The following is a 20,926-nucleotide window of genomic DNA, read 5'->3' as shown; positions in this document are numbered from 1 at the left end:
CTATAGAGCTCTTACTGGTTCTCAGCACGTCGGCAAAAGATACATTCGGTTGTTCAACCTTTGGGGTAGAGCGAATAGATACTTTTAGGTCCTCGATCTGATCTCCTAGTGCAGTAGATGACTCCTTTTGATCAATTAATGTTTTGATCATTGATTGGGCTGAGATATATTTCTGTTTTAGTGACTGATATTGCACAGCCAATTGAGAGACACCACCCAACACGTTTCTGCTTGTGTTGCTGATTCTCAGCTTCTGTTCTGTGTTCAATTTACCTTCTCCTGATGTATAGCATATGTCGTTAAGGCATTTCTCAATGGAGGATATCCATTTCTGGATTTCTTCGGTCGATACAACTTCAATTATTGATGTCGCGGGAGTAGAATCTTCTTCAGTTGGTCTTCTCTGTGGTGGAGGCGGGCTTCGGCTGGTCATTGTACTACGATTAAAGGGACTTTCCATTTTTAATTAAAATTCAATTAACAACACTGCACTAGGTAAGTGTGTCACATAAGTGCATGACAGTGCATGCGCCGGCACAGTTTTATTTTAACACAGATTTTGTTGTCTGCATTGTAATAATTATTAAACAATAATAGCAGATGGCACGTCCATCTGCAAGCGATGCGCGAATATACTGCGAATATATGTTGGACAACTATTGCAAATTGCATTCTAAAGCACAGATATCCGTAACCGTAACCGGTATAATATTATTCCTATATCCGTAACCGTATCCATAACCCAAACTACATATCTACAAGGGGTCATCCATAAAGTACGTCACACGTAGGGGGGGGGGGGGGGTCGACAAAGTGTGACATGGTGTGACAAGGGGTGAGAGGGGTCCTAAGTTTCGTGACATCACATTTCAATTGTTTCAAATATTTTATATAATTTTGATTTCATAAAAAAGTACTTAATTTAAATTGAAATAAAACTAATTTCAGAACAGCTGTTTTAATTTAATAATTTTTGATGTGAAATTGCAAAACATGTGACGTCACACTAGGGAGGGGTCTCAGAAATGTGACCACCTGTGACACCTCCCCCCGTGGAGGCTCAAAAAATCATGAAATTCGTGTGACGTACTTTATGGAAGGCCCCTAACATCCCTACCATAGACCCAAACAACGCTTGAAAACGCGTGCTATAATGAAGTTATTATGCCCCGTACAAAAGACATCAACGCTCCGAGGTGCGCGCGCGCACGTGATACGTCAATGTGATGTATGCTCCAGGCTAGGATTGCCAATCAGGCTTTCATTTTATGATCATACAGCGTTTTGAGGCACTATTTATTATGATGACAGACCATTAACAGGTCGGGAACATGTGAAATATGCGATATGTAATTTACATTTTTAGTACGAGTCATATTGGTCAACATGGCGATCTTTGTATAGGAAAAATATTTTTAAAGCATACGAGTTTCAAGTGGCATAAAAAACCACTTTTTAAAAATGCGTTGACTTGACTCTTATTAAAACTAATAAATACAACATGGAATTCCCTCTCTTTTTCAGTATCTTAAATCTGTAAGATTTATAAAAACTTATCTTCGAATTATAATTTAATCGGTAGTTTTTTAGTAAAATATTTATAAAAAAAAAATATTATATTAGAATATGTAAATACCCTAATAAACAATTAACCTGATAAATCAATAGATTAGCAGCTGAAAAGTCGATTTTAATCATTAATTAACAGTTTATGAACATCCTGTAATGAAACGTTAATTTTGTTTAATCATATTCATTACGTTAATCATATTTAGTTAGTCGTTAATAATTAATTTTTCCAGCCAATAATAAATTATTGATTTTTTACATCCGATCGATTTGTCACGTGTAATTTGCAATAATTAAGACAAATACCTACCGTAATAAATTATCGTGTCCAATTTTTTATCCTAAGCACACAATTCGCATTTTTAATAGGGTTTAATTAACCCATTTAGCCCTACCGTACCCTATGTGGTACGGTATCTTTTTGAAAATATTACGAAGTACCAAATTGTTATTAATTTGTAAAAATGATTATGACAGTAAGCTTAAAGTGATTATTTTACATGAAAATATTTAAAAATATGTTTTAACAAGTGGTTTCGGAAATATTTATGAAATTCCTCGACAGAAGACAAAAAAAATATTTACAATGTATTTAAGAAGGTATAATTTCTTATTATTCATGGTAAATTATGTTATTTATCAATTTTATTTTAAAAATAGAGTACAATAGATATCATGACTACAGAAAAAATATTATTGAGATTATTTTTATACGGTTTATTCCAGTCTAAAATAGGTGTACCGTATAAGGTACAGTAGGTCTATGCATGAGCAAATCATGCTATTTTTATTTTTTATTTTTATTGTTTTTATTTGTTTTAGGCTATTGATGCTTCACTATATTGCCACAACTCATGAAAAATTTGATAATTTCAGTAAATATAAAGCAATCTTGGTATTATTCTACTGCTGTCTTGTCAGATGACCGCTAATGATGATCAGACTGACGAAGATTTAGGCGATAAAGATAGTGTCAATGTAAATAATAACCCTCAGAGTTTTCTTCGATGGGTTTGCTAAATTTCCATCGTCGTGTTGCTAAATGCGATTATGGATAGCACTAATCGTAACAAACCAGAAGAAGCCAGGTCTTCTTCAGCTATCCTCACTAACTTCGGAGAAGGTAGGAAAAAATAACCAAATGTGGTTAGTATCACAGAAAACGTGTTACGAGATATGCCAAGTGTGATTCTAGTGATTATGTGATTTTATTTTTATTTTATATCATACAAAAATTAATAAAAATCTTTTTTGAACAACGACCATGTTTTGCTTGCTTATAAACCTACTGTACCCTATATGGTACGGGCTCCCCGCGGCCCCCTATTTATGGATTTTTTTTTTAATATTTTTTTCATGATTTTTAGGCTTTCCTTTGTGAGTTTTTGCTAAAAAATCATTTTTTATTTACAAAAATAATTATCGGTCTAAATGGGTTAACTGGCAACCCTACACGCGTTGGTCCGTTGAGTAATGTAAAGTCAACAAATCGATATCCAATATTGACTCGCCGGTCAAGCCTGGTATGCGTATGGTTTTCAAACAAAGGATTCCGTAGGTTATCTTTCAAGCCAGATATAAGTATAGTTTACTTACAGGCTTTAGTCTAGTTTGGTAAGATAACATAATTAACAGAGATTTAGTTGACCTTCAAAACACTTTGCAACAGTAGGCTAACCATAAGGCTAACTCAATTCCATAGAAAAAATGGCTAAATCGTTAATGTTAGTCAACCTTATTGGTTTGCAAACTGCTTGTCTACTGGTTGATTATAATCTGTCCCAACATATAAATAATATCCTGAACCTTTTTTTAATTAATAAAAAACACATTCCTGGTTAAAATTTTCCAGAAGGCGATCCAAGACATGGTGCTAATACGACAAATCTGGCGCACAAATAATTCTTACTTTTGGATTAGATTTGTCTCATATAAGTATGGGGAATATGTTATCTTACTATGTTACAGCATAAGAAGAGTCTTATTTCAAAAGGATGGATTTCAATTCCCTGTACCTACATACAAGAAAATAAACTTTTAAATACGACTATGAGCGTTTAGAAGAACTTATTCTTTCACAACATTTAGTTCGCTACTTCAGTTAACGTATTTCCATAGCTATTGTTGTGACTCATAAAGTGTAATTATCTCGAACGAGCATCGTCTCGGTGCTTGCTCGTATTAACGGGTCTTTAAATGACATTTTGAAACTTTTTGGGTAATTTGAAAGCTTCTGACTGACTTTTTTAAAGAGTATACTTTTTGTGATGTCGCATGTACCGTCGACAACACATTAGATTATACTTTTTTGTTGCATAATTACAACAACTATAATACTTATAAGATGCCGCAGTATTTCTTGTTGTGCTTTCGTCAGTACGTAGCGTATTTGTAACATCTCTACTGCAATGTCTATACTGTAGACACTACAGCTACAGTGTTGCTGACCATGTGTATTGTAAATTAAAATTTTACATAAAGTTTCACTACCTAATATGGCATTATTATCTGCACTAAGGCTGATTTGCACCATCTAACTTTAACCGTAACTATAACAATAAACGGTGTTGTTTGTATGGAGTTTAACAGACTTTTGTCGTTTGCTTATCTATATTAAGGTGATTTAAAATTGTACGGAACCCTAAACGGCTATGAGCACTACAAGTGCAACAAACTTTGTTCGGCGATCGCTAAACGTTGGCGATGCCTACGAGTCAGTTTCTGGCAATACCTATGCCACATACCTAACAGTTATTTGGTTCATTCATTTGTATGACATTATTACATAGGTATTATACTACGATGCAGTATGAATAATGGTAAGAATTTATTATTTTAGACCTAAAAACTGTTTCTTCTGAACCCATACAGTTATGATTGTTAGACAAAAGTTACAAATAATAACACATTCTACCACCTTATAAACAAAATTACTTTACGGGACTATTCCCGCCACTCGTTCTCACCGCTTAAACTCCTGTGTAAGCCAGGATCTACAGCTTGACCGCGAATAAAAACCCAATCTTACATTACTTTAGAATAACAGAGAGTTCTAAGAAAACAAAAACTTAGAATCTCCTTAGTCTACCAGTGATTCACACCAACTTGTCTTATAAGCATTCCGTCCAAGTATGTCTTCGCGTATTTTTAGCCGCGACGTCATTTGGGAAGTTGACGCAATATCCCGTCCTAACGACAGCCACTCGATAACACGACGCCCGCCGACATAAGATACTTAAAATGTACGAAAATGAGATTATACGAGCAAAGACCTTTGCTTATTTAGGTCCAGTTTTGAGGTCTTGAATTCATTTCATAAAAGGCAGTGCACTTTTGGAAAAAAAAAGTATTACGAGAAGTATGCTGGCTGGTGATAAACATTAATGACAATGAGAAAAAAATAAACATAGCATTTTGTTTTGTCTTTTCTCTCATGTCAAAAATTTTGAACTAAGAATCCCCTTTTTCCCGCTTTATTACATTAACTGGCCAGTGTCTATTCTCACGCAAGCTCTGAGAAAAAACCTTTTTTTTTTAAACAACTGAACCAGAGTTAAATGAGGTTATATTATTACGTAAAAACTCTATAAAGAACTTGTCTATTAATAATTTTATGGTAACAATACATAGCTAGTAACTAATCTAGGTAGGTAGGTATAATTTTTATCCCAAGAAAATTCCCAAGAGATGCCTGTCTTTCTGTAACGAATTGAAACACAAGAGCGGGACCGAGGGCTATTTATAAAGATTTATTATTATTATTATACCAGTAACCTATTAGAATTTCAAATGTTTCAGAACTTTTTTCGTTGCTTTTTCTATCTATGGGTGATGCGAAACTCGGACAAAATACACGCTTTTTTATGGATTCTGTGCTTTTTAGCATACTCACTCGCATATTATAAGTCACTGTGCTCTTTGAAAAATAAAAGAAACGAAATAAAGATATAAATGTTTCACGATTCGATGTGTATTGGAATCTGCATTATAATAATACTTATCTTGTGGTATGAATTCACCTATTGCTAAGCTTTACAACTCGCAAATCCTTGACTATAGTGGATTACAGAGAATATCTCAAATCAAATCAAATCATTTTTATTTGCGAAAAAATGTCAAGAATGTCGTATGCTAATAAAATAATTTATTTATAATAAACATCAAATAACAAACTTCTAAAGGTTACTCTCAACTTCAAGGTATCAACACTATATTAAATAAATTGTAACTATTAAATAAGATTAAAGACAGCCAAAACCAGTTTCCTTTCCAGACGGGCACTCCAGTTCGTTGGACTAGAATCTTACGACATACGCTATCCGCAAACATATACATATACTATCGGTTATGCAAACATAGTGGGGCAATGGCGGCCACAGCTAAGCTGTTAGATCATCGGCATATTGTTTAGGTGCCAACACACCAGTGATCTACAAGTTAAGAACTAGAGTGATCCTACTGGTACGAGTATTATACATGTGAAAGTTCGTGAGGATGGATGTTTGTTACTGTTTCACGCAAACGCTGAGGATTTTGATGAAACTTTACAATATTATTGTTTACTAGCGGCCGCCCGCGACTTCGTACGCGTGGATCCCGTTTTACCCTCTTCATCTATCTTACGCGGTTTAGATTTTTTCATACAAATGTTTTTTCCCGCTAACTCCCGTTCCCGTGAGAATTTTGCAATATCCTGTTGTAACTAAGCTTTAAATTTACTAAGGTACCTGCATGCCAAATTTCAAGCGTCTATCTTACGTGGCTTAGATTTTTTCATACAAATGTTTTTTCTCGCTAATTCCCGTTCCCGTATGAATTTTGCAATATCCTGTTATAACTAAGCTTTAAGTTTACTAAGGTACGTGCTTGCCAAATTTCAAGCGTCTAACTTAAGCGGTTTAGATTTTTCATACAAAAGGATTTTCCCGCTAATGCCCGTTCCCGTGGGAATTCCTAAGTATCCTATAACCTGCCCAGGAGTATGAAGAATAATTGTACCAAGTTTCGTTAAAATCCGTCGAGTAGTTTTTGTTTCTATAAGGAACATACAGACAGACAGACAGACAGACAGACAGACAGACAGACAGACAAAAATTTTACTGATTTCATTTTTGGCATCAGTATCGATCACTAATCACCCCCTGATAGTTATTTTGAAAATATATTTCATGTACAGAATTGACCTCTCTACAGATTTATTATAAGTATAGATGTGCATCAGAATAGCATGTAGGCTCAGATTTATAAGGATAGGCATTAGACACATTTGATCCAGCAGTATTTTACTTACTATCCCAATTCCCGAACACTACATGAGAACGGCAGACCACAAGCACACAGCAGCTTGGCCAGCGCGCAGTGGCCATACGCCAAATTCTCCATTTGCTTCAGTTTAGAGAGAGTCCTTGTTATGGAGACTTATGTCAGTTTTCACCATCAATCCCTAATTTTTAAGTAACCCCTATACTCCTAGTGACCCCTAGTCCCCACATAACAGGCATTTTGTTTTCATAGGGGTCACTTAAAAATTGGGAATTGATGGTGAAAACGGGCATAAAATATCACCTAATGATGATGATGCCGAATACTTATCTGTATTACCACCTGAATAAACTGTCCCGATTTATTCCGTCCCACTGAACTGTATCATAGATTCTAGATGGACTTTTCTATACCGTATGCGCATATTTGGTGCCTAGCGTGTTTTTTATACTTTTCTCTACTTAATCTACAACCATTACGTTATTTTGATTGATATTATTGCGAATTCGCATCGTCGTCCATCTAACTATCTGTTTGTTTTAATATGATATGATTCCATCAATCATAATTAATGTGTTTTCATACGAAAGTGATTTAATGAGGAACATAATTAATGTTGAGGAAATTGATTGTATTTATTATTTTAATTAATTAATGTGGGTTAGCAGTATACCTGCTAACAAACATGCCGTTAAAAGCTTATATGTTCATAAGCTTCCAGAACATTCGTCACTTTTTAAAAACATTATTTAATGTATATAATTTATTGTTAATATTAGTGACTGTATTTATTACCTATTTATTTAGAGCTATCTCTTCCTTAGTGTCAAACCAAAAATGTATGTGTTACTTCAATGTAATGGACATTTATTTTAATTTGTGTAATAACAAATTTCTAATAGTCCCGTTAGCCCCTCGTACTAAGCTAAATATGCTTGTGTCACGAGTGAGCTCACCACAATAGTCGAGCGGCGGCGGGGACCGATCCCGCGTTCCCCGGATCACGAGTCGGCCAGTCCGACCCCTTCACCATTCGGCTATCGAGGCTTTCATTACGTTGAGTATATTCATAAATTTATATTTTTCCTCCATTTCGACTGCTGTAATTGATCCCCGTGTACCCGTCAGTCAAATCATCGCAAACCACACAATAACTGTCAAATTTTCATTTCAATTTCGCACTCATTTGATGCGCAGCGCAGACTCAAACGCATACAAGTCATTTCAAATGTCATTCAAAAATTCATACCCAATTACACTAAGATAGGGATGTCCATTTCACAAAAAAAGTTTATGGATTCGATAATTTCGCCAATCATTATCCTTTAAATTTAATTGTATCTAATTTTATATTTGAATCTGGATTTCTTAAGCGTCAGCAGAAGCCTACTAAAAGTTTCGTACTCCAAAACAAACGTGGATTTTGATAAGGTACTTTTCCATGGCCTGACTCATATGTATTAGCTAAACAACAAAGTTGCACGCTTGAATGAATAACTATAATGTTATAAAATAAAGAATTCTGTATAAGTAAACACAATCTGTTAACTAGGCACGAAGACATAAATATAGTAGCGGTAAGACTAACTTTGGAACCAGCAGATTCTGTTTATTTCGCGTGTTTCCGTTGTATTTTTAGATCACAACCAACAATCATAATTTCTTTAATGACCAAAATAACGGTTCGCATGGACATCCCTACCTCGCGTGTGGCGCCTCCGCCCTTAAGCACATGATAATTCGCGGTAACGCATCGTATTACATAGTAATACCGGCCGAATTACCACTGTAATGCTGTAATAGTCCTGTAATTCAGGGGTGCTATGCATGACAGTAATCGTTGCGTTCAATTTGTAAAGATAATAATTGTTGCCGAAGGGAGTCACGTACGAGTAGGTGCTCGTAATTTGTAGGGCTCTTTCAAAGTGCCTTTTTCTGTTGATTGGATGAGACAAGTGAATAAACATCACTATAATTTTGCTCTAGAGATCGGTGTTGGCTTTACCTATTTTAATTATGTAATTAACAGGCAAATACTAGAGATGTGGTAACATCGATGGAATGCTATCGACATATTATTATCCTTGGTAAATATATTAACTGAGTACCTTCAGATCAAGATATTCTCTTACTATTTGACTTATAATAAACGTTTTAGAAAACTTATTCAAATTATCACCAGTCATTACGGGCGCAAATTAGAGCTACACATTATTCATGGCATTGCTTGGTTTACCTATATTTCATAATTATCTGACTTTTAAAGTCAAAATTATAGGTTCTATAGATGACCCACGCTGAACTGTCCCACCAAACTCAATGACAGGGGGGCGCTACCATCGTTCAACTATATGGTTTCCAACATGGCAAAAATCGGAAGCAGCGATCCGGTATTGACGGTGGCGCCCCACTGTCAATGTCATGGATAGGACAGTTCAGTATTTTGGAACTATACGTTTGTTTGGATCTGTTAGATCTTTTCTCTATGAAATTCGTACACACACAATAATTTCATCATTGTAGATCACATTATGGAATATCAGTGAAATCGAGGGAAGTCTTCTAATAGGTTATTAAGATTTTTTCATACTTTACATAAGTTATTATGTATTGAACTAAATGTGTAAATGATTCAGCTCTATATTACTGCGAATTGTCAACAGAAACTTCTGCCGTGTCTTTTTTTCTATTACCCTGCGATGTCCCATTGTAATTTATATCACATTAGACCGTATACACGTACATCTCATTCTAAGAAAGCTTTAAGTAGTACCTTCCGAATCATTTGTTTTCTACCTTTGTAACGAAGGGAAATTACTTCTAACTCTATATTTTATCTGATTAAATTCTTTGCGAATTTCAGGACTAAGGCTGAGTTGCACCACCTAAATTTAACAGTAACTATAACGTTAACCGGTGCTTTTTGTATGGAGTTTGACAGAGTTTTGACGTTTTTCAAATTAAAGAAAAATGGTGCAACCCACCCTAAGGAGTCTAAGGAGTGCTTCCAGACTCAAGCTGTAAATAATTAATTATTGCGGGAGGTGCAGAGGTGAAAACTGATAGAATAGTCCCTTTTCAAAAACTCATTTTTTTATTTCAATTTCAATATAAATGTCGCTACGATTTTCAGAAGGATTCAAAATGTTAAAACGGAGATTCTTTTTACTTGTCTTTTTACACATAACAAAAACGAGACCCGCATACAAGCTGTATATGTTTCCATAAAAGTAATTCGCGTGCCGTTTGCTTTAGCAAGCATCATCAACCTAAATTTACCACTGGAAACTTGAAAAACTCTTGCAACTGTAAAAAAAATCGGTCAATTCCATATGTGTTAGGGAAACAGACAAATTGCTCAACGTTTACGTTTTTATCCGCATTTCTTTGCTCAGGGTTCAGTGGGAAGGGTTCTCATTACATTATCTGTAACAACTTAAGTTCACAAATAATAAGCATATTATATTACCTGCTATTGCATCGATCGAGAAATGTGCAGATCTTTTTTTTTTCAGTACTTTGTTAAAAGTTTGTTGGAATAACTTCGTGAAAAGCACGGTTCATCCGTAGTCTATCTATGTCTATAGTTTCTTGCAGCCGATCACGAGCTACCCATCATTAATATGTGTATTTTAACTAATAACTCAGACCCGTGAAATTAACGAATAAAATAAATCCATATAAGCATTACCGTGGATCTAGTGAAGATCGCGGGAAGCACTGGACATGGGACGAATTTATTCAGCAGTATGTCTTTTGGTTGAAACAAACGAATATCTACGGAACCCAAAATTTAACGCCAGTGCGTCTTACCCACTTTTTTCCGCGCTGACACGCCATGCGCATTACTTTTATACGCGTAAACTGCGCAAGCGCCCGCGCTAACAACTAACACCGGTAAATACAGCAATCGTGGACATTCCTGCTCCAAGATTCCGCTCTACGGACGTAATTGCGTCCAAATGTAAATAAAAGAGTGATGCCAAAAAGATGGTTTACCTACGGCGACTTTGCTATGACAAAATTGATTTTATTCTGTTAAAAACGTTTGTTATTTTGTTCCTGGACTAAAGGAATTTTGGTGTTAGTTTTAGATTCAATTTTTGGTCAAAATTCAGTGAAAAATTACTATAGCGTATCATTTTCGCAAATGATACGCCTGCTATAATCTAAATAGTTAAGTATTTTAATATAGGTATCTGTAAAGATTATTGCCGGTTCATTGAACGCCTGTAAATTATGATTATGAAACAAAATTAAAAACTTGAGTCGAGATCAAGCATTTCATTCTTGAGTAGACCTATAGATTCACACTTGAATTTCGTTTAATAATACGGCCCTTATTGCATAAAATGAATTTATGGATAGGCAGATAATTTAATAATTCTTGATTTATAGCTGATTTATTTTTGTAAAAAGACTGACTGCATAAATCAATTATAACCGGTGATCAGGCGAGGTGATAAGCCTGAAATAAAGAGCCATTTTTACAAAATTGATCGAATATAACCTACAGGCAGATCGGTGATTACCTAGGCATGTTTCCGATGTCAGTTTCACGTGGTTGGAGTTAAAACATAGGGCACCATATTCAGTAAAATATCGACGTGAAAAAAAACCGCGAAGTTACAGCTGCGCTCGCGCCATAAATCTTTTGCCATAGACAAGAAACATGGCCGTCGTTCTATATTGTCTCTGGGCCATGGTCGCCTTCGTTTTGCGTTCGGTTATTAACAAGCATATTCGTGAAACAGTTTGGACTTTATCGTCATTGCATTAGGAATGATATTCGATTCTATTGCGGCAGATAAAATTTCCTTTTCTTGTGCATTGCGACGACAATCAACAGGTTGAGACCCTGCTGGTTTATTGGATAAGTACATAAACGAAGCGCTGAAATTATGCATCCCATTTCGAGAATAATTCGCTTACATATTTCTTTCATTGGACGGTTTTGTATTTTCTCTACATCTTTTGAATAATTCTTGAACTTTTGTCTGAATTCTCAACCGTAATTATTTTAAAGGGCATTTTTAAAAACAACGCATAAAGAACTGGTATACTTACTGATGCATAGTACAGACCGCTACATTAGATTAATCATAGCAACAATTTTGAAATAAAAATGTAGACTGAAGAGTTTACCATATAAATGTGGGATTCTTTCAAAAACCATTCATACATTGTACCCCAAATATGCAGGACAGGATACTCCAAAAAATCTCTTCTTGTAGGTATGGCTAACTCATCTGATTACCAAAGGTTTAAATAATATATTAATTAAAAACACTAACCTCGTTAAATAAACGTTTGCTCAGCTCTTTTCCAACAAATACATTGAAGAGCAGTCGATATCTGTAACAAATAGAAAACAAATGAATACACGAAACGAAAATAACTACGAAATTAATTGTATCTATTTACCACACGACGCGACAGCGCATCGAGTTAATCACTATGCAGTTGTATTAGATGCCATTTTGGAATAAAAACCTATTAGTCTGACGTATAACTACTTCATAACATAACTAATTAACTATGTAAACATATTGTCGCTGTTACACTTTTTTGTTCCATGTAGAAACTTAGTTGAATTAAAATCGTCCATCATGACAAATATCAACATGTTTGTGTTATTTTTATGAAATCGACTTCATCTCTCTGTACCTAATTCCAAAGTGTGTTTAGTCTGCCTCTGCGTCACCGATTGCACCGGAATTTACTACAAATGTTGAACTCTATCACAACCGAATAAAGTTTAACATTCCACACTGTCCTACTGTAAACTCCGTTCCCATGACCACCAAGGGCCTCCCAAAGTGACTCCCTTGACATTCGGTGACCGGTTAGTGAAAAACAAACAGGATTGCACCTTCCGATTTTAGACCCTATTTTAATAACCATAAAACTGTAAATACCTTCAGAAACCCGAATAATTTGAAATGGAAAGTGATCGCTTGACCTTCGGAGAGAGGCTTTGTGTTTTTTGTGCGCCATGTGCGTATGAATATGTATGTGTGTTTATACCTAACGTGTGTTGCATCTCAATCGGTGTATTAATATTCAGAGCTTTTGGATTTTTCATAATTTAGTACCAAACTCGTTTCCATAACGTGGTGTCACATATTCATTTAGTCATTAGTTCCCAAAGTGGGGGGGCGCCCCCCAGGGGAAGCGCAGACCTTTAAAGGGGGGCGTGGGCCATCTGTGTACTTAAGTATAAAAAACCCGCGACCGCTGAGAGAATGCATTTCAGACTGCTACGACCAATAAATAATCTTCACTGGAGGAAGGGGGCGCGGAATTTTTAGTATGGGGGTGCGTCTGAAATAAGTTTGGGAACCAATGATTTAGATGGTTATCTTTGGTTCTCAAGGTTGTCTGGTGGACTGATTTAGCTGGCCACAGACATGGGTGCAAGCAGCTACATTGACCTAATGGTTGGCCTTCAAAATAGAAGAGTAATATGAAAGCTAAATACATAACATAGTGATACTACCTAATGTAACATGTCACCATTTTACCTATGATTCACAATAAATGATTTTGTATTTTGTATTTGTATTTTAAATAATTGAAGCAAAAAACTAATAAGACAATTCTATCTCAAAAAAATCTATCTAAGAAAGTCAAAATCCACTAACTTTCATAACTCTGGTAACAAACTACAAGACTGAAAAAATCTAACATTGCGACAATAATGCAAGAATTTTAAAACATTTCTCCCAAGCGCATAGCGCCAAGTCCATTTGCAATTGCAATGAGTGACATTTTATTTTCCAATAATAATAAAATTATTTATTAAAACATGCTGACAAGAGACGTTTATCATTTATTAAAACAATTACTTTTCACGTTTTCTTTGCATTTACTTGTAAATGTCACTGGCGAATAATTCACGAGTTCCTCCTTTAACTTTGACAAAGCTAGTTTTTTCCCGTGACTTTCTTAACGGATTTTAGTCTTAGGTAGGTGTCCTTCCTTGGGAGACAACTGATGGCTAAAAAATCTTTAGCATGGCACTTGGAAACTTCGATGTTTGCTTCTTAAAAAAAGCAATTATACCTAAGTACCTAAATATCAAAAAGGTTAAAATATCAAAAATCTGTCAATCTCCATACAAAAGCCACCCGCTATCGTTATTAGTTGGTTACGGTTAAACTTAGATGGTGCAACTCAGCTAGTTCTATTTCATTTAATCACCTGTCAAAGAATCGCCTATTTAAAACGAGTACTTAGTTAACACATAGTTAATCTGGCTTACATAAGAGCGCAAATTGCTACAGGTACTCAACTCACCGCGTTCCTCGGCCTGCGCCTACGCAGTCGCTAATCTGACAGCGCGAATGACCGGCTCTACATATGGTGTTGTAATAACGATTAGTCACCGCTACTGTGTCACCGGATTGACAGATTTTTTCCTTATATTAAAGCTTCGTGCTGGAAGGAAGTCGAACCTTACTTCGAACTCCTCTTAACTTATTCTTCTGATTAATTTCGTTGCGAGTCCAATGACAGTTTACTTTCCCTCGGGACAAAGTTGACCTTTATTGGCGGTCCAGCTGTATATCCTGGCTACACAGTGGGAACGAGGGGTGTAAATAGTCGTTTATAGCTTTGTGCGGCATTTACACATACGTATATAAAATACTAGTAAAAATGAATGAATTTGATAAATTCATGAATGAATGGAATTGAGTTTCAGTAAAGAGGCCTCACGCGCACTTCTTGGGAGAACTTAGAGCTATGCCGAACTGTTTTGTTTCATTTTCTTACACTCATGCGGCTAAAAATACAAATTTTAGAAAATAAAACAAGATTCTAAACATGACGCTTTACTTTACCAAGAAACAAACACGACAAATACCTTTGTCGAGGAAAACCAGTTAGATTTTCCTCTAGCTCCGTAATATACTCGTACTTCATCGTAAAGAAGCTAATTTTAAACTTTTAACGTGTAATTTTCATATTATTGATCAATGAAAATTAGGTACTTATTAATTGGAATCATTTATAAATATGTATTGTAACTGTCAATAAAGATAATTAAAAATATAAATTAATAAAGATGATCTTTAATGAATTTTTCTTTCATAAGGCATTGGTTAAAATAATTGCAGTTTTCTTTCATCACAAACGTGTTTGCTTTACCATTACAACGATATCAATTATAAAGACTTATTTATTAATTACAAATCATACAGACTAGGAAATTACAATACTAGCAATATTTACCCAGGGCCGCCTTAACAGTACTAGGGGCCCTGGGCACATAAGGATCAAAGGAAGACCTACTCATTTGGAAAAAGATCTTTTATGAGAACACACGGGCCTCCTCGATCGCCGGGCCCTGGGCACGTGCCCAGAGTGCCCAGTGGGAAAGACGGGCCTGTATTCACCAAGAAATCGATTAGATCTATACTCATTTGTATTATCTTCCCGCGCGCGTCGTGGTTCCAACGGTACCGCACGTGCGCGTTCACAATACGCTGGTAATTACTCGACTTGGCGACTGGCAAATCGACGCTAAAACAACTTTCAAACTTAAAAATACTCGTCTCGAACCTGTTTACGTTCGTTCTATGGCAGAACTAGGATATTTCCATGGCAGAAGTGACATCGAAAAACTAAATGTCCCATCATACTACTCGGCAGTAGAACCTTCGGCAATGAAAAAATTAAATAATAATTGGGACATGCGTAGACAATTACCTACCTACGTAATAAGAGCCTCAGCTAAAAGCTGAAAATCATTAAGGCTGAGTTGCACCACCTAATTTTGACCGTAACTTTAACGAAAGCTGGTGTCTTTTGTATGGAGTTTGACACATTTTTGACGTTTGTCAAAGTTAAAGCAAGATGGTGCAACTCAGCCTAAGATAGCGACGCTCTGGTTATCAGGCTCTACATTACTTCCATGACTCCATGAGTTCCATGAGCATACTCCATCAACGCAATATCCGTCCTATAATCATTATAATACTGTTGAATGTTGATAATCTTCACCACCGAAGCAGCTGCTCCAACTAGCATGCTTTAACTGGCATGCTTGCACCGTGCAATTGACGGGGACATGCGCACACGCACATAACAGGGCGCAAACGTAGCACGCAACTGACTGTAAAATCTAGTAAAGTTCTGGTTTGGATGGAATGTGGGTAGGTGCGATTTTTTTTAAGCTTTATCGTTGCCTTAGATAGCAGGCACCTATGATCGTTCCGAATTCTTTGTCAAGTGTGGGTATAATTCGGAAACGGAAAGCACTTACAGACGACCGATTTCACTGTTAGCATGTTTTTCACACTGTTATGGACTAAAATGTTTTGATTTGATTTTATTTGATTTACATTATTTTATATTGTGTTAAGCAATAATGTTAACAAATCGTCCTTTTCTGTACCTATAGCATTTACGTATTAACTATGCAACTCTTATGATCTTGTTTCAATCGCACCTTCCTATTTTCCCTTCCTTACTGTCATCCAAATAGCCTTGTAAAAGCCAATCAGCCTTCATTGAAAACGTAATTACATGCCTACATACAACTCACATGATCTAAGGAGAAAATAGTACACCTATGTATTTATTACCTTAAAAAGTCATGAAAATTTCAACTCGCGATTTCCCTAGCATCTTTCGTGCAAATGTGATGTGATGATTAATAACTCTTACTTAGTTACTTTTCGAATAACGAAAGCCAAAAAAAGTTGCAATGAGGTTCTCAAGCACACAATGGGCATATTGTGCATACCGCACATCATTACTTTCTTTTCTCTATTAACAACGTATGCGCATTGTTTCAAGTTTTTTGATGATTCCGAACGCTCTGGAAGTATCTCAGACTTTCTGATTTTCATTTTGTAGCCATCAATTTCAACAAAGTTGAGCGATAATGTGGAATTTCATTATGAAATTATCACGAACAAAATGAGAGAGGAAAAGTATAGTTACAAAAGAAAATGCATAGCAAATTTGTAAAATGCATAGCATTTCAAAATTTGTTTAACAGGTATCTACTTCAAATAAATCTATGGAGCAAAGTGCAAGAGACATTTGAAAGGGCATTTTTTATTTAAGTAGGTAACTTGAAAGTTATAGGTTGTTAAGAAAATTAGGTAGTTTTCTCAAAGTGTTAAAGACAGCTGGGTACCGTACTACCTATATCTATCTATGTTGCTGTAGGTAGGTATACCTACCATCTGATAACACCCTGTATATGTAGTTATTAGTCACCGGAACATGTTCAGTATAATACGCGATATTTATTATCAATTACCCGGTTACTGCCAGCAGGCAGTGCAGAGATGTACGCGGAAGCGAAACTAGTCATACAGGTTTAGTACCCCTTTAGGACCTAGCTTAGGGATCTATCTCACTGAGACACAGGAAAATGATACTTGATTTTCTTGATATGGTAATCATCTGTAGTGAAGTATGGCTAATTTAAAGGCTCCTCGGGCGAAACCAGCCTTCTAGCTCAATGTGGATCAAGAAAAAGCAATCTAAAAATAAATTTATGTTTTCCATTACTTTCCTACTAGTTAAAACTGAAAACAACACTTGAATGAAATAAGTAGTACGACGTTATGGAAGCAGTAAGTGGAAACAGCCGTGAAAAAATTGAAAAATAATCCTTTTTAAGCTCGTCCCACTGCTAAGGAAGAGGTATTTTCCCAACCACTTTATAGTCCTATGTACGATTAACAGGTAAGACATTTACCAATTGAAGAAAAACCTAAGTCGGTAACATTTACAACAGCACCCAAGTCTACCCGAAAACCTAGGTACATGATGATCCAATAAGCTCTCCATGCTATGTTATTAACTAATTGGTTTTGGTACCCATACAAGTACTTAGTGGAAGGCTAACTCCGACTTCAGAAAGTAGCACACACAAGATGGCCTCCCAGTGCGACCGCCTAACATTAAGGCCGGGTAGCAGAGAAAATGGCGAAAATGAGGTTTTCATTTTTCATTTTTGAGGTACTAAACAGTAAAATTAAAGGCTAAGATTTTTATTGGGCATAGTTGAGGATATTTTCTAGGGCTATTAACGGATGGAAACACGATTTGATGAAGTTGACTCGATAGAATAAATTCCCAAAGTTACCTCTATTCGTTTTCTATTTATGGTTTTATTTTTAAAATAAGCGATTTGAGATTCAAAATCTTTTACTAAACTAAAGTTCAGAAATAACTTGAGGGCTTTTAACGGATGAAATTTTTATATTGCGTCTTATTTAGTTACTATGTTAAAAAATGTGGAAAAAATCGTCCATGACGGCTTGGACAATCTCAATCAGTCGCGCGGTGGCGCTTACGGAGGACGGACGCGTGTCAGTTTTTTGGCCGTGACAGTTCGCGATTTGTCAATATTTTTGACAATGATGACTTTGATGAGTCACAGTATAATAATATCAGTGTTACTGGAGAAAGCTTAAATTTTTGATAATGAAGAATTATCAATTTTGTCTACCTATTGAAATTTAAATCGTTCGCATCCTTTTAAACAAAGACTCTACTCATGATATGAGACAAAACCAATGAGTTAAAATTACATTTTAATAGTACCTACATACAATCGTCTTACACTCTTTAGAAGAGCACACTGACACAAATAAATAATAAAAAATACTGTCTAAGGTCTGTAGCTAAAGGTCTAAGCTGTAAGATAGAAGAATCTTTTAGCCAAAAATATGGCAGATGCAGCAGATGTCAACGGATTTAAAACTGGAGTTCATATGACTCCTTGTAGACTTGAGTCTCTAGAGCGTCCCTTCCTCCACCATGCGTAAGAATGTTTTAAAAATACTGTCTAAGGTCTGTAGCTAAAGGTCTAAGCTGCAAGATAGAAGAATCTTCTAGCCAAAAAGATGGCAGATGCAGCAGATGTCAACGGATTTAAAACTGGAGTTCATGTGACTCCTTGTAGACTTGAGTGTCTAGAGCGTCCCTTCCTCCACCATGCGTAAGAATTTTCACAAAAATACTGTCTAAAGTCTGTAGCTAAAGGTCTACGCTGCAAGATGGAAGAATCTTCTAACCAAAAAGATGGCAGATGCAGCAGATGTCAACGGATTTAAAACTGGAGTTGATGTGACTCCTTGTAGACTTGAGTGTCTAGAGCGTCCCTTCCTCCACCATGCGTAAAAGTTTTCCAAAAATACTGTCTAAGATCTGTAATAAAAATCTAAGCTGCAAGATAGAAGAATCTTTTAGCCAAAAACATGGCAGATGCAGCATATATCAACGGATTTAAGACTGGACTGGCACCACCTTGCAATGTCATCCTCTCATTGTTATCTGTAATGTAAATTATTTTAAAAATGTATTTAAAAAATAAAATGTTCGTTTTATTATTTCAATAATCTGACCTCTCAACTCAACGACACTACACAAACACCTTTGTTCGCAACTGTACTGACGAAACCTCGATATTATACCGTTCATTTAAGATGGCAAGCCTTATGTATGGAACGGTCGCTTTTTTGTAACCTTTATAATTTGGTCGGCTTATAGAAGAATTCCTGATATTTTTTTGCAGTTCGATAACTTTCTTATAAGTCGTAATATAAAGCTGAAATTAACAAGATAGCTTATTCAAGGAACATTTTAATTTGTCCATTGTATGCCATGTTCCCTTGTTATAAGGGAATCGCGTATTCAGCCACGAAAGTAAGACTGACCGAAAGTAATAAATGAGATTTCTTGAAATCTCTCTTTTGCGCAAAGCCACATCATTTATATTTACTGTGGTTATAAAGGTGTACCAGGGGTACATGCTACACCTTTTTATTTGATTGTAAGAGTACTGGTTTACTCACAAATCCGTTTTATCTGATTTTCGAAATCTTTTAATTACACTGGTGTTTATCATTCAAATCAATGACTAATGTTTGAACTAATTTGGACATATCAAGGTCTATTGTCTATCATTGGTATTTTTTTCAAACTTCTACGTTGAGCCATTTACGAGATCTGGGACATCACAAAACATTACCCCAGCAAAATTCTAAATAACTTGAGAACCGGAACACAAACAAATTTTGCTATTCGTGGACAAATTACTACGCAACAAGAGCTATCTATCCATGTATTTGGTTCCGGGATAGAACGACTTTAAAAAAAAAATTTTGCCAGGGTAATGTTTGAAACGTTACCCCAGCAAAATCTGTTTTTTCCTAATAACTAAAACTATAATTTGAACGAATTTTGCTATTAGTGGACAAATTTCTGCTCACGATGGACTAATTATCTGCTATACTCTCGACTCTCTAAAGCACAACATTTATAAAAATTTTGCTGCGGTAATGCACTCCAGGTAACCGTGTGTGATGCTCATTGCTCATAGAGATTTTCGATACAGAGCCCCGTACATACGTTATACATAAATTATGGAAAGAAAACACCCAGACCAATACAAACAAATATGTATGCAATTTTAGTATGATATTTTTATTTATTAACATACAAAAAGACTGAACAAAATTGATGCGTGTACTGATTAATGTAATTAACCTCATGCAAAGTTTCGTGAATTGCAACAACTATAATTTATTATCCGAGCTCTAAATAATCGCTACTACGAGTAACTGATCATAAAATGTTTTTCCAATCGCTCAAGCTCCCGAGGATCTACCGATAGGTCGGGTGACGTAATCTTGAAATTCTTTTAGCCGGCGCGGAACTTCCGGAAGGTCGGGTGACGCCACGCCTCTTTGAACCGTGTTTACTTTGGCAATTATATTCTATATTTATTCGATTCTAAAATATATTCCCAAAAATTTTGAAAGTTGTTTTAATTTGTATCACTTGGATATGATTTGTATTAGAAAGTGCTGTGAGTGTGACGCTTGAACGGAAGGAAGTCAACCTAACCTAACCAACTGCGTATTTCTAAACTGCGTATTTCTATACTGTGTAGCCGCGAGAGCTCTTTGGCGCGCTGTCTTCGGCGAAGTATTGCGCGCGCAGATTTTGACAGCGCGAAATACCTACTTTAGCAGAAATACCAAGCCTTAACTTATGTTCCATCACATATTCTTGGATACCATCTCTGTACTCGGTTTACGACGATAGATATTATAATCGGCCA

The 20,926-nt window shown here is 35.8% G+C and overlaps 1 protein-coding gene across 1 annotated transcript in view; it reads right to left on the bottom strand.

The window, feature by feature from the left end:
- LOC135079879 (titin) overlaps positions 1-20,926 on the bottom strand; it is a 104,377-nt gene that overhangs the window by 60,753 nt on the left and 22,698 nt on the right. The window contains exon 2 of the mRNA XM_063974521.1: positions 12,126-12,186. The gene's annotated coding sequence lies outside the window, so the exon portion shown is untranslated. The remainder of the gene's footprint in view (positions 1-12,125; positions 12,187-20,926) is intronic.

This window comes from Ostrinia nubilalis, chromosome 2, assembly GCF_963855985.1.
Source record: "Ostrinia nubilalis chromosome 2, ilOstNubi1.1, whole genome shotgun sequence".
In the NCBI taxonomy this organism is placed as follows: Eukaryota; Metazoa; Arthropoda; class Insecta; order Lepidoptera; family Crambidae; genus Ostrinia; species Ostrinia nubilalis.
The sequence above is the reverse complement of the archived record's forward strand: the minus strand, read 5'-3'. Positions and strand labels throughout refer to the sequence as shown.